The 14,813-nt window shown below is 45.6% G+C and overlaps 1 long non-coding RNA gene across 1 annotated transcript in view; it reads right to left on the bottom strand.

Moving 5' to 3' along the window:
- Positions 1-14,483, bottom strand: part of LOC146785725 (uncharacterized) — a 33,914-nt gene extending 19,431 nt beyond the window's left edge. Inside the window, exon 1 of the long non-coding RNA XR_014970835.1 lies at positions 14,347-14,483. This is a non-coding gene — a long non-coding RNA (uncharacterized LOC146785725). The remainder of the gene's footprint in view (positions 1-14,346) is intronic.
- Between the last annotated feature and the right edge of the window lie 330 nt (positions 14,484-14,813).

The raw sequence follows: 14,813 nt of genomic DNA, 5'->3' as shown, positions 1-14,813 counted from the left end.
CACTTGTTGATATGATAAGGCGATCATATAAGAACTTTGGTTACCGCATTGGTTGTCGGAATATGTAGATTCTTAGGCCATACACATTATAAGTGCGGGTATCATGCGCACTTCAAGATGGCGCTCAACGTTAGGTGCGAGTCATGTTACCGTCAGGCACGATTGGAGAGTAACAGGTGGGAGCAATTAGAAGGCAATGTAAAATGCGCAAAGCAAAAATGTTCGGTTCCCTACACTTTGGAGGAACCAGATGTCCGCGGCATCACAGAAGGCTCGACACTTTACTGTGAGTACTGAGGTGCGCCGGATATATGCCATTACCTCCTCGTCCAGTCTTCCTCGCCACAGTATTCACATATGAGCCTCAGGCTCCACACAGAACTCCAAGTAAAATTAAAAGAGCAGCGCTCTAGTCTCCCCTCCCTCCTCCAATATGGCCCCTAGTGTCTTCAGCCAATCCCATAAAGGGATACAGATCAAACATCACGACCTGTTCTTTTTTTCTGCACTTCTCCGAGTGCTGTGTTGCCTGTTGATCAGGTGAGTGGGGCTGGGTTCCTGCTTAAGCAGACCCGTTATGCCCTGGGGTATCTAGTATTGGGGGTAGTAGTTTAATTTTCACTGTTGTAAACGGTAGTTTGATTTAATGTCTTTTACCTCCTGCTACTGCCTTCGCACCTCTGGTCCTGCTTCAGCGGACTTTCAGTGGCGTTCGTTTGTGTTGAGTCATGCTGTGACTCTGGATCACCTTCTGAGTGGTTTTTTAACTTTACCGACCGCGCGTCCTGCTAAGCGGACACGGCGCGGCCGGAGACGTTTGATCTGGGGGCCGGAGGCTCCCGGTAGCGTTTTTTCCATCATAACAGGGACGCGTGTGTTTGATGTGGGGGCGGGTGATTCCCGTTGTCATTTTTGGACGAGTCCCGCACACGCTGTCACGGTGCAAGTTACTTACAGTGGTGGGGCGGTGTTCGATCTGTCTCCATCCTCACAAGTCATTCTCTGTGTTACATCGTCTGTCTATGGGCATGCGCGAGGCTGTTTCCTACGACATTTATGTTGATTTGTCTGATGCATGTATTGGCTTGTTCGGTTGCCTAGCAACCCCGGGGCCTTTTATGCCAGGTGTGTTGTCTTCTTGCCTGCCTGTGTTTCTCTTCATGCGTTCACTGGTGTATAGCTATGATGGAGAGTGGTTCTGTGCCTGATTCTGCTCCTGTGGCTTCTGGTTCTGGTGTACAAATCCCATCTAGGGACATATTGCAGCAGATGATCAATTCTGCTGTGGCTGCTGCTATGCAAGGTCAGATGCCTGTTCCTCCTGCGAAGCGGGCTAAGGTTGATGGCGCTGCGGCTGATGTTTCTGACATTGAGGAGGAGGTTGATGTCAGAGGTCGTTTTGTGCAAGGTGCCGACCTGAAGGAGGTGCTGGGTCACATTAGAGAGAACTTGGTGTTTCCTGCTTCTGCTGTTCCTCTGGAAGACGATCTGTTTGCGCAATACCAGCGTCCTGAACCTGATTCTTTGCCTCTGCACTCTTCAGTCTTGAGGGTCCTGGAGAATGAATGGAAAGATGTAGACAAGGGTTCCTTTCCACGCTTTTTGAATAAAAAGTACCCGCTACTGGACTTTGATGTGAAATTTCCTTCCTCGGTGAAGGTTGATTCATTGTTGGCCAGCATGGCGTCTCATGGAACTGTAGTGTCTGAGGATTCTTCTCCTGCTGACCCGGTTGACCGTAAAGTGGATGGTGCGGTGAAGCGCACTTTTGCGGCTGCAAATTTCTCTATCAGGGCGGCTGCCTATGCTTCTTACACTATACAATCCTTGCTTAAGGATTTTCAGTCTCTGTCTGAATTGTTGGACCAGGGGGAGGATGTTTCTTCTACCCTGGCTATGATGGAGCAACAAGTTTGGTTGCTTTCGGATGTCTCCTTTGACTCTTTGGGTGCAGCGGCTTCCGCGGCTGGGTCTTCGGTGGCTGCGAGACGCCAGTTGTGGCTTCGTTCATGGAAGGCTGATGCTGCGCAGAAGAATCTACTGATGAAGATTCCTTTTTCTGGGGTTAAACTGTTTGGGTCGCCTCTGGATGACATGGTTAAGAAAACGGCGGAGGACCGTAAACTCCTGGCTCCTGAGAGGACGGGTCACTTCCGTTCCTTTGGGTCTCAGAGGGCTTTTGGCCCTTCTCGGAGGGGTAGGGCTGATCCGCCCTTTCGTGGGAGCGGGCGTGGCCGGGGTGCTCCTTCCTTTGGAAAAACCCAGTTCTCCGGTGCTTCTTCCTCCTCCAACCCTGCACCAAAATCATGACTGGATCGCTCCTGGTATGGGTCCGGTTGGGGGTCGCCTCAGTTTCTTCCTGGAGTCTTGGAACCTGACTGTTTCGGACAAATGGGTGCTGCAGGTGGTTTCAGAGGGCTTGCGTATTGGATTTATCCAGACTCCCCCAGACTGTTTCAGGGCCACTCCTTATCCCAGGGATCCTGTACGGAGCTTGGCGCTTTTGGAAGGCATCGAATCCCTGATGGTCAAGGGTGCGGTGATTCCTGTTCCCGTCGATCAATTGGGGTTGGGTGTGTATTCCATCCTATTCCTGGTGTCAAAGCGAACTGGGGATCTTCGACCTGTGATGGACCTGAAGTGGGTGAATACTTACATCCCTCACCAGAAGTTCAAGATGGTTTCCCTTCAGTTGATCCTTCCTTTGATATCTCAGGGCGACTTCCTTGCTTCGATAGACTTGAGGGATGCTTATCTCCATATTCCTGTTCATCCAGACTCTCAGAAGTTTCTCCGGTTTTGCGTGCTGGGTCAGCATTACCAATTCCAGGTAATGCCCTTTGGACTCTGCTCTGCTCCCAGGGTCTTTACTAAGGTTCTGGCTCCTCTTATTGGCCTTTTGCATGGGGGGGGGCATTAGTGTTTTTCCTTATCTGGACGACATTTTAATTTCTGCTTCTTCTCTTCCCAAGGCGGAGTTGCATGTCAAGAGGGTGTGCCATGTCCTGGAACATCATGGGTTCCTAGTGAATGTACCGAAGTCCTCCCTGGTTCCTGCACAGGAATTGACTTTCATTGGGGCTCTGTTCAGGACTCAGTTGGGTATGGTGTTCCTACCTCCTCCCAGGATTCTGTCCCTGATGTCTGCTGTTCGTGCCCTGTTGGTGGGACATTCTCATCCTGTGAGCCTATGGCTGAGGGTTCAGGGTCTGATGTCGGCGTCGTTGTTGACGGTGCCGTGGGCTCGACTACACATGTACCCGGTGGTGTCACACGTTTTGTCGCATTGGGACCCCTGTTCCCTAGATATGACTGTTTTGATTCCTATGTCGGAGGAAGTTCGGGTGGTCCTGGGTTGGTGGTTGGACGAGGGTCATCTGTCCAGGGGCTGTCCCTTTCTGATTATTTCCACCCGCGTGGTCACTACAGATGCCAGCCTGCTGGGGTGGGGTGCTACTCTGGGGGATTCAACGACTCAGGGGGTTTGGCCTCAGTCGGTGTTGTCATGTTCCTCCAACTACAAGGAGCTGAAAGCCATCCTTCTGGGTTTGTTGGATTTCTCGAATCTGGTTCAGGGTCAACATGTGCAAGTTCGAACGGACAATCAAGTTGGGATGTCATATATAAACCATCAGGGAGGGTGCAGGGTTCAATCCCTCAGTTGCCTCAGCCGTCGGATTTGTTGTTGGGCGGAGTTGAATCTGGAGTCCCTGTCTGCCATTTCTCTTCCTGGCGCGGAGAACACTGTGGCGGATTGTCTGAGCCGGGTGTTTCCCTCCATGGGCTCTTTGTCCCTGACACATGTGATGTTCAGGAGGTTGCAGCGGATGTTTGGTTGTCCGATTGTCGACCTCTTTGCTTCCCAGGACAATTTCAAGATCCGTTGCTTTTGCACAATTATGCCTTGCCGGGATGCATGGAGGGTGGATGCCCTGTCGTTCCCTTGGCCGAAGGGTCTATTGTATGCCTTTCCTCTTGTTCCCCTGATTCCGGCGGTCTTGCAGAAGATCAAGAGGGAGGGATCCTTTGTGCTTCTCATTGCTCCGGGTTGGATGCGTCGCCCTTGGTATCCCCTGATGTTGGAATTAGCTGTGTCTCCGGGGTGGGCCTTGCCATTCAGTCCTTATCCTCTGTTGGGTCCTCTTCTTCCTCTGCCTGTGTTCCGTTCCTTGGGTCTGCGGGCCTGGCTCTTGAGAGGGATTCGTTGATGCGAACTGGCTGTTCATTGGCTGTGGCTGGGGTCATTCAACAATCCAGGAGACCTCCTACTCTTAAATCCTATGCAAAACACTGGGATAATTTTGTTTCTTGGTGTCTGTGTCGCGATCTATCGGTGGCTTCTTTGGATTCGGCTCGCATTTTGGATTTTTTGAATGATGGATTTGTGCTGGGCTTGGCCATTTCGACTCTTCGGGCTCAGTGGGCTGCGATTCAGGCATTTCATGTCCTCCCTTTAATTTCTGTTTCGCCATTGGTTGCTAGACTTTTTAAGTCTCTCTCTTTCCAACGCCCCCATCCTATTATGTGTCCTCCCCCTTGGGACCTGCCTTTGGTTTTGCGCTCCTTGCAGTTGGCTCCCTTCGAGCCTTTGGAGTCGGTGGAGTTGAAGTTTTTAACACTCAAGGTGGTGTTTCTTGTGGCGATTGCTTCTGCCAGACGTATGGGTGAGTTGGGTGCCTTCCTTCGTTCGGCTCCCTTTTTGTTGGTTTTGTCGGACAGGGTGGTGTTGCGCCCTCATCCTACGTTCATTCCGAAAGTGGATTCTTATTTTCACAGGTCTTCTGAGGTGGTGCTTCCATGTCTTTGTCCTGATCCTTCCTCGGATGAGGAATCCCTGTTGCACCTCTTAGATGTTCGTCGTGCTTTATTGATATATTTGTCACGCACGTCTTCCTTTTGCAAAGTGGACAACTTGTTTGTCAATTATGGTTTGCCGCGTCAGGGACTGAAACCCTCCCTCACGACGATCAGTCGCTGGATTAAGGAGGCCATTTTGTTGGCGTATGCTTCGGTTTCTGAAGTTCCCACCCTTCCTGTTCAGGGGCGTTCCACCCGCTCTGTTGCTGTGTCTTGGGCCTCCTTCAAAGGGGGGTCCATGGAGGATGTTTGCCGGGCTGCTACTTGGTCTTCACCTCATACATTCATGTCCCATTACCGCCTCCAGGTTGGGGGTGGGGGTTCTGTTTCATTTGCATCTTCTGTTCTGACTGCGGGGATGCCTTGAGAGGTTGTCTTTGATTGCTGTACCTCTGTATATTAAATTTTGTTTTTCACTGCACTTTGGTGTGGTCTTTTCCTTACATGAAGCTGATTGCTTTGGTATCGGCTCATATGTGAATACTGTGGCGAGGAAGACTGGACGAGGAGGTAATGCCCCGATTACTTACCGGTAATCTTCATTACTCCGAGTCCTAGTCTTCCTCGCCACAGTATAGTTTCCCTTCCCTCCCGGCCCTGGTGGTGGCTTCATGTCTGCGGCTTTGTGTATCAGGTCGTGATGTTTGATCTGTATCCCTTAATGGGATTGGCTGAAGACACTGGGGGCCATATTGGAGGAGGGAGGGGAGACTAGAGCGCTGCTCTTTTAATTTTACTTGGAGTTCTGTGTGGAGCCTGAGGCTCATATGTGAATACTGTGGCGAGGAAGACTAGGACTCGGAGTAATGAAGATTACCGGTAAGTAATCGGGGCATGTCCCTTGATTTGACTTTAGGTATGTTACATATAGCGGGGACTCGCTAATTTAGGGTACTGGTCCCCCCATGATGCCCAAATCCGAGAGCAATCAGGCCATGTTATGCTCAGTTAACCGTTTAATCAGTTTACGGTCGGGACTTTCGAATAACATGGAATGTTGCCTTACTTGACTTCGAATGAGTTATACAGTAAGGGGTCTTGGTAAAGTTTGATAACTAGCTGTAATAAGGAACCTGAACCTAAGAGCAATCGGGCTATGCTATGTTTGACCAGCACTTTTAGTCGTTTGTCGGAGTCATGGAACATCATAGAATGTTGCTGCATGGCTGCTAGCGAGCAAAAATCGATAACGGCAATATACAATCGCTGACCTCGACTGGACAATTTATGCCACAGAGATATTAATCTCAGACACAAAAGTGATATTGTTATTGTTTGTTCAATCTACATGTCAGACGTAGTAGAGCACCAAAATCAGCAGTATTAGAATTATCTTGACTGTTCTTATGCACAAGATGGCTCGCTTTGTGGAATATAAATGTTAATCTATGGCACATTAGAACCAGTGCGAGGATTGAGGACATGTTTATAGGGGCTTAATGTTGGCTCTCGTGTTTTTACATCACTAATCCTTTGAAATACTCAAATATTCCGAGTCACCGTATGACGTCACCATTTGAAAAAAGTCACGGGGAACACAAATACGGCATTGAGAATGCGGAATTTCTATCAGTAAGTGCCCTCATGCGGTATACATCTTAGTTGTCATGCTGACATGTTTGCTTTATGACTGACAATAGCCATAAGTTTGAGAGTGATCTTAAGAGATAATATAAGATTTTGTGAGACACGTTTATTTCATCACTTTCTGATAAGCATGTATTACTATTTTTAGCTTATATAACAGGGTACTTCCGAAAAAGAGTCTGGATTCCTAATTCCAATCATGGAATCGAAATTTTAAGGTATTGGGCATTTATGAATTGTTCACAGAACATAACAAAATCATGTATTTGTACAAGAGGCATCATTGCGACCTTCCTTTTCCATGTCTCTACAGCAAGCACTCGTTTAGAAACATCGGCCTCTTTAAGAATCATTTTAATATATGAACTATCTTTTGATGCATAGTGATAAATAAGGATACAATAATGACAAAGCAAATTTTAAAATCAGTAAGTGTTTTTATACACTATCATCTACATAACAAGAAGTGTGATAGACAAAGACTTAGAATATACGATAACATAAAATTTACTATTTTAGACATAAAATGTGATGCCATTAAATGTTTTTTACTGTCTTAAGGCATGACAATTGTATGAGTTGCCAAATGGTGATATCTTGCCTTAGGAGTTATAGGGATAATCGTGCTAGGCTCGTAAATGATATATTCAATTAACTGTGTCTGTTCCTTACATGATAATAATTATGTTACATCTTGTGACATAGTAACAGCTCAATTATATAAAAACAGTTCGCCAAAAGCTAACGAATGCACAAAAACAAATACCTATAGCTAGATATATAATTTATGTTTATTTATAGACATACAGTTTCACTGGCGCTGCTGTTAAGGTTGGCCTGAAGTTACTTTTAACACCGACAAGAAATACAGACTTTGACTATGGTATGGATGATAGAGTAAATATTTAACACATATGTGGCGAAAATATATACATGCTTGATTCTGGTGGTGAAGTAGTAATCGATAATGATTGATTTCAATTTTGCAAATATGGCATGAATAGATGTGACATATAAGATGATGTTGCTAGTTTCAAAGATGATGTAGGATCGAAGATGATAGATTTTGTACTTATTTGCTATGTTTCCTTCCCTGTTGAAAAAATTGAAATATAAATACCATGTGAGATTCTGAATAGCTTCCCAGTGATTCCAATGTAACAGAATATGAGTAATGTTTAATGATTATAGTGACTAACAGTAATATGATGCTAGTCCAAAAATGTACTATAATGAATTGTACACGTGATCTGTACTGTATGTTTTTATTGTGTATATATTGTAAATAGCATTTTGTAATTGCTTTTAGCCCTGAAGAAGTCCCAAGAGGGATGAAACGCGTTGGCAAGCAATTGTGTGGTGCTTTTAAAAGAACAAGTGATTTTCCATAAAAAGACTCATTTTGACTACAATCAAGACACGTGACTTTCTACTTTCTTTGGGAAGCTAGTTTGTGTTTTTAAAATATTCTTGCATTGTTTAAACGTGATGTACTACGACATCTATACAAAAGAATACTCATTTTTCTCGGGTGCAGGGTTAACCTTTAGCTACTAAGAAGCATTTACAATGCAATAGGTCTCGCATTTGTGTTTTAGAGTTACAGCTATTGGTGCTGTAATGGAAATGTTTGTTAGTTATGAAGATTGTTTTAGCACCCTTTAAGTGCCCTTAAGTAATGTCTTACAGCTGCATTTATTTTTTAGGGTGTTTGTATCATTTGATATTCAGTAACCTGGAGATGAAGAAGCAACTAAGTAATTACAGTTCGACCCACCCCATCCCCCGGCAATTGGGATCAGTTCACACACAGCTTTTTATGTGATACACACACTGGCTTCATTCACTTCATCTTCTAGAAAACAAATTGTGCCAAATGTGCTCTTCAGTATAAGTGACTAGGTTCAAAATACATTAACATATGCAACCTGTTTTGAATCCAAATATACCAATAAGCAACAGAAATGTAGAACGTCAAGTTTAGGCTCGAACTAAAAAGGAGTCTTTGTGGGAAAAAAACATATTTGCCTAGGATCACACAAATTCCTGAAGCTGGGAAGTGGGATTTCTTGTTTACAGTAGTGCAATTCGGCAACTACATAGGTACTTATTTCTCTCTTGTCTGTTTTACATTAAAGGTTTGTCATCAAAGCTATAAATGTACTTCTTGGCGCAGGAGATGCCCTCTGGAGCGGCAGACAGCAGCCACATGTAAGCTCGTGGGGTCAAGGGGACGACGAGCTGAGCCAGATAGCTGGCTCGAGCCTGGCTCGAGCTTTCAGTGGATCGCCTACTTGTAATGATAAATATATCGGGTGGTTGACGAAAGGTTTTCTGGGTGGATGACCCCACTGCAGTTTATGGCATAAAGCATTTTAGTTGTTAGTAGAGGGAGGAGACACCCTCCAAACAAGGGTGACTTAAGAGGTACATGCACAGGTCCAGTGAAGGAGGGGCAGTGGCGGCCCCGCAGAATCATTCTTCGATTTCTGCACCCTGTATTATGCCCCCGCTCACCTTCGAGAAATAATCGGATTTCTGAGCCTCATTTTGTCTTTATCTAAATAGTTTCTCCGGGTTTCGGCGGAGTGTTTGTGAAAAAACACCGTGCCTGTGCTGGATCAGGGCTGCTTAGCAGCCAATACACCACCAGTCAGTCCCATTAAATGACATCTGGTCTGGGAGATAGACAGATTTGCGCTTGCTGCCACCTGATTTAGTGCGTCTTGTGCTCGGTGAATGCGACAGAATGCGGAAGGGGGCTCAGGGGTGGGGGCTCGCGCCTGGACTGCTCAAAAGACAGAATACTTTCTAAGTGTAGTTTTATCACTCTGACAGTCCGGAGCGTGATTCACCTCCACTTATGTTCAACTCACGCTGCCAATTAGGCCCACCTTTGCCTCAAAGAACAAGCAAATTAACGTCTGTTAATGGACTCCGGCAGAAGTCTGGGTGCCAGAGCTATGTAAGGCATGAGAGGTCTGGCGCGGAGGGCTGCAGCTGCCACTCCTTCCCTCATAGCACAAAGTGACTGCTAAAGGGACTTTCTAGGGAAGAGAGGGTATGTGTGTGCGGGGCGAGGGGGGTGGTCGTAGGGCTGAGCAGCCAATCAGTGGTCCCCAAAGAGACACCCTGAAAAGCTGATTGCTGAAGTTGAACCCCCTGGCACTACTTTTGGCAACAGACTTTGCTTTACACAACAAGCATGTGCAATGCAATAGGACTCGCATTTACGCGAGACCTATTGCATTTTAAACGGGACTGTGGGCCAGAAGGCATGAACAATGGAGTGTGGGGGGGCGAGAAGGCACGGACTGCGGGAGGGGGGGAGGCATCTAAATAAACATACTGTGCAACACTGGAAGTAAAGGGGGGAGTAGACATGGAAGGATACAAATGATGACATGGCCATCATAAGGAGGGACTAACAAGCCTAAAACCCGAAGACATCATTTAGGACCCACAAAGACACATGCTAATAAAAAAGATCGGCGGGGAGTGGGTGGAGCCTTTACGGAGCTTCCACTCCATACTGAATACTGCATGCCTCGCCAAGCGAGCAGCGCATGTGCGCTGCCACTATAGGCTCGACCTAAAAATGGCTTGGAGAGGGGGGCCGCACAGCCCCCCTCTTCTTTTATTAAACTTTTGTCCCCGGAGTAATGGGGTCCCTGGGGCCTAATTAGGCTCAGGGAAGGGGGCCACATGCCCCCCTCCCATTATTAATTACATGGCCCCAGGGGATGTGGTCCACAGGGCCTAATAAGACTCAAGAGCTGAACAATGCAACCACCCCTTCCCTTTATAATGTAACGCATGCCCAGGTGGATAGGGTCCGAGGGGCCTAATAAGGTTTGGGAAGGGGTGCCACGTGGCCCCCCTCTCCTTTATAATGTAACGATGCCTGGGGAGATATGGTCTGCAAATCCTAATTAGGCCCAGGGGGAGGGGCAACATGGCCCTCCTCATCTGTCTAAAAATGGACGGCCCCGGGAGATGGGGTCCCCAGAGCCTAATAAGGCTTGGGGACTGCACACCCTCCTCCCCTGTTTGATTGTATTTGGCCCCAGGAAATAGCATCCCCGGAGAATATTCAGTCGTGGAGAGGGAGGCCTGCTCCCCTTTTCATTGGACTGGCCCCAGGGATGGGATCCCCGGGGTCAATTCGGAGTTGGGGAGGAGGCTCCCCTGGGCCTGAAGGGCAAAGATAGTGCTCGGTGTGCGGTTAGCAGCATGGGCGTTTGGCCACAGGGCATGACAGCAGGCCAAGCCCTGTAGCAAACCCCCTTCTGTGCACGGTCAAAGTCTGTATGCTGTAGGGGCTTGGCTTTATATATGGTCATAAAATATTACTGTATGTTAAACAAAAACCCTAGAAATTCACTGAAAAAAACAAAGGTTAAAGTAACCGTATAATTAAGTGAATGTGTCAGTGATAATATTAATGTTTTGAACAAAAAAAAAACACAGAAATTCACCAGTTATATTTAGCAGAGCTATTAATAATTTGGGCCCCCGCCATACACTGCGTATGACCTGAAATATTACATCACTCATGACATGTTCAATGACATCCTTTATGACATCACTTATGACATCTCAAATGACATCATAGATGACATCACTGATAACATCATCAGACACAACTTGCTCAAGACCGGCGGGAACAGTGAAAAATGCTGCTCCCGTCTGGGTGGGAGCAAAGCTAGTGAGCTGACTCTCATCAGCACCACTTTGTGGACTGGCTGCGGAGCTGGCTGAGACTGTGTTAGCCATGAGGCTTTCTCTGCAGCCCCCAGCAAAGCCTAGATGGTGAGTTACCTGGGTGGGCACTGGTCACCCACTCAAAATTCAAAGAGTGGCTGGCTCTCCCTACAATGGTTGCTGGAGAGCCTGTGGGGATGCGGGGACTTGGGGTTTTCCCGGTGGCCCCCAGCATTTTCACAAGATTGGATCACCCACTATTAAAATACAAAAAAATGGCAAGCTCCTGCTGTGGTGGTGGCTGGAGAGCGGGCCAGAGCACCCTCTGAGGTGTCCATCATTATAAAAAGGTGTGAGTGCCATGGGTGAGTAATGAGGCATCCAAACATTTTAAAAAAATAGTGATAATAATAAAAAGGAATAATAAATAAGTGTCAGTAGCCACACATTTATTATTCACTGCTCCAGAAAAGGATCACCACATAATTCCCTGAAGGGTTATTTTGCTAATATTTTTAGATCCTGGAAGTGTTTCTAGAAGGGGAGAGGCACCACCAAGCATTTTTTATGTTGTTGGGGCTGCATTGGGTGCAGCAGCCCCCCACCAACATAAAAAAAAGCACACCATAAATCTTGTTGGTCATAAAAGGCATGATCCCAGGAGAGCTTAACATATTTTCTTAAAGCACTCCAAGCTTGAGTTGAATTCTCTGTTGTGCAGGGTTCTTTTGTGGTAGGTTCTATAGCTGCTCTTTAAGGCCTGAATAATGGTAAAAGAAAGACTCAAATACATGTTGATGTTTATTTTAAATAAAGCTTTACTAAAATAAATTATGATAATCACTATTATTAATCATGCAATGTGTGAATTTATAATGTACATTTGCTTATAATCATGGTGGCATGCTGAGAAAGATAACAGGTCTGCTTTATATGTGCCAGCATATGAACCCCTTCATAAAGCCCATAGGCCCACTTTTGTAAATTGTGGTGTTCTGACCATTTGTCATAGTCAGCCATGCATGCCTCATGCCAGGCCCTGCACCTAACCCCATGCTGCTCACAGTAAAAGGTCTACACCCAACTCCCCGTCACTCATGGTGATGCACATCATACTTTACATGAAAAAACATGTAGAAATTTACTGAAAAAACAAAATTGAAAGTGACGTTATAGTTAGGAATTGTAATTATATCTTAATTTAAATTTAAAAACCCTTAGCAATGTGCTGAAAAAAACAAAGGTTAAAGGGGCGTTCTGATTAGGTTGAAATATTAGTTAGAACATACCATTTTAAATTAACAAATCTACTGAAATTCACCAGTTATAGTTTTCTCAAATAACTATACCACTTGCTCAAAAGTAATTATAACCTACACCCTTGTATGTCCTGCTAATTTCCTTCCATATTACTTCACTGATAACATCACTGCAACATCTGAAATTACCTCATTGATGACAACAAAGGGCATGGCAGGGGTGTAAGTTATAAATTCTTTAGAGCAGGAGTATAATGAAACAGCAAATTGTGTATCTCTGTAGAGCTCTATTACACTGAGTTTTGTAAAAGTTAAAACTATTCCTTGATAATTGATTTATTGATTCTGCAATTAACTCATGATCTGCATTGCTAAAACGCTAAAGTCATCCTTATTCAAGGAACCTTATACGGAATTGAGGTATTCCACATGTTACTAGGGTCCCTAACAGAAGAGAAGTATGTATGGAGGAAGTAGTCGTTTATGTGCTCTGTGCCTTAATTGGTAGTCAGTTCACAAGGAGATACAGGACAGGGAAAGATCAAAGACGGGCAGAATAGGTTCTTGCACACACAAGAGTACTGGTGGATCCTGAAGCAGTGAGCGAGGTAGGCAAACCCAAATTGGTGGGTTAATAGGCGAAAATGCTTTAGTTGCGGTAGTCTGTAAAGCGTTTGAGCCTGGTGCAGATATTTTCTGTAAACTCAGATACCCCATTGCATTAGCCTGTTCCGCTCTATAGCAAGTCTGAAAATGATTGTGATGGTCCTCCCAAAAGACAGTGAAAAGATATTAGGTTATAAGAAGGAAGAGCAAGCAGCAGCTCCTTTTGACAGGCAGGAGGGATTATGGTATTTTTCACATTGATGCCACTGGACCACAGTGCATATGCCTAAGGACACAGCATGCTTAAGTTCTCCCTTTGACCCCCTTCACTCGGATCCATAGCCATATATGGACAACGTCAAGACTCCACACTTCTGCTAAAGCAAGTATTGGAAATGATTTAGAGGAATGTTGTAGTGTAATGTGCTCCATTACAAGGAAATAGCATGAGAATGGATCTGTATTTGTGCGGAAGCAAAGACCTGTAGAATAATATTGGTGTAGGTTAAAATGTAAGGTGCCAGTTGCACTGTCAAGCCAGACCTAAAAATCCATGTAGGTTAATGTCTGCTTCCTCCCATCTGTTCTTCTACCAAAGAAAAATAACATAAATTGTCTAGTTATCCAACACATTTTAATATCATTGGAATGCCATGTGTGCGCCCCAGAAAATTAAAGATCAGGCATTTGGATAAAGTAAAGATATTTTCACCGCTTCATGGAGGGCAAATCTTTTTGTGGAAGCAAACAACTTCTACCCAATCAAAACATGAACTCCCAGCTAACAACCTATGGGCAGAGCCGACGCCCCTCTCCTGGTAATTCTCACATATTTACCGGGCGCCCCCTGTGCTGTCAAGCCAGAGCATTATGGGCTGCTGTTGGTGCCTACTCCTGCAGCCCCATCAGCATTAGTGCCTCGAGCGCTTTGTTTTGGGAAGTAGCTGGTGAAGGGATTTACGGTTTGCACCCCAAAACAACATGGCAAAAAAGTAGAGCAAAGTTATAGCCATGCCACTTGAACTTCATTCAGCTGTGCCGCGCTAAAACCCATTTAAGACCCTTTTGTTCACCATTTGCACCATTCGTGGTCGCGCCTCCAGAATATGGCTTTCAATTGCTTATGGTTGCAATATGTTGTTGAAAAACAAGCATATGACGTGTTCAAATTGTGTGCTTTTTAATTGCTGAATGTTCCTTTCAGTACTTAACTTGCTTCCATCTCCCCTCTCCCCCGCTTTCACAGCATCATGTGACATGTGCAAGAGTTTGAGTTTGACAGCTATACAAAAAGCTCAGATATACTTAGGCACCCATAGAAAATATTACAAACCTGCAAGGTATAAGCTGCCTCGGAGTCAGTTTTTTGATTTCAGACTTCATTCAGCTGCTGGCTGCACGCTCCTCTTGACCCTCGCTGCGTACCTCAGTCAGTGAGGTTCCGAGGTCAGTCACTGACGGGTTCGGGTTATTTCACAAAGGGTTACCATCTACTTGAAATTCAACAGAACATTTCTCATCGCCGCTCTCGAGGGACCTGACAGGAACTTGCGCGCCAAGAAGTGTCACTTTCAATTCTCCTGAGATCCATCTGTGTGCAGTTCTCGACATTTCCCTCTGCGCAGGTGCCTCGATTGACTTGTGACTATCAAAGCTGAAAAGCAATCTCTTACTACGAAATATTTTTATATTAAACCTTAAAATGCCGGTCAAGTTTCAGGTGTCACATTGGCTACGGCCTTACCCTTCGTCCTCCCTTTTACTCTCTGAAAGTGACAAGGAATAAAGAGTTTGGTAAGT

Source organism: Triturus cristatus, chromosome 11 (genome assembly GCF_964204655.1).
Source record: "Triturus cristatus chromosome 11, aTriCri1.1, whole genome shotgun sequence".
Classification (NCBI taxonomy): domain Eukaryota; kingdom Metazoa; phylum Chordata; class Amphibia; order Caudata; family Salamandridae; genus Triturus; species Triturus cristatus.
The sequence above is the reverse complement of the archived record's forward strand: the minus strand, read 5'-3'. Positions and strand labels throughout refer to the sequence as shown.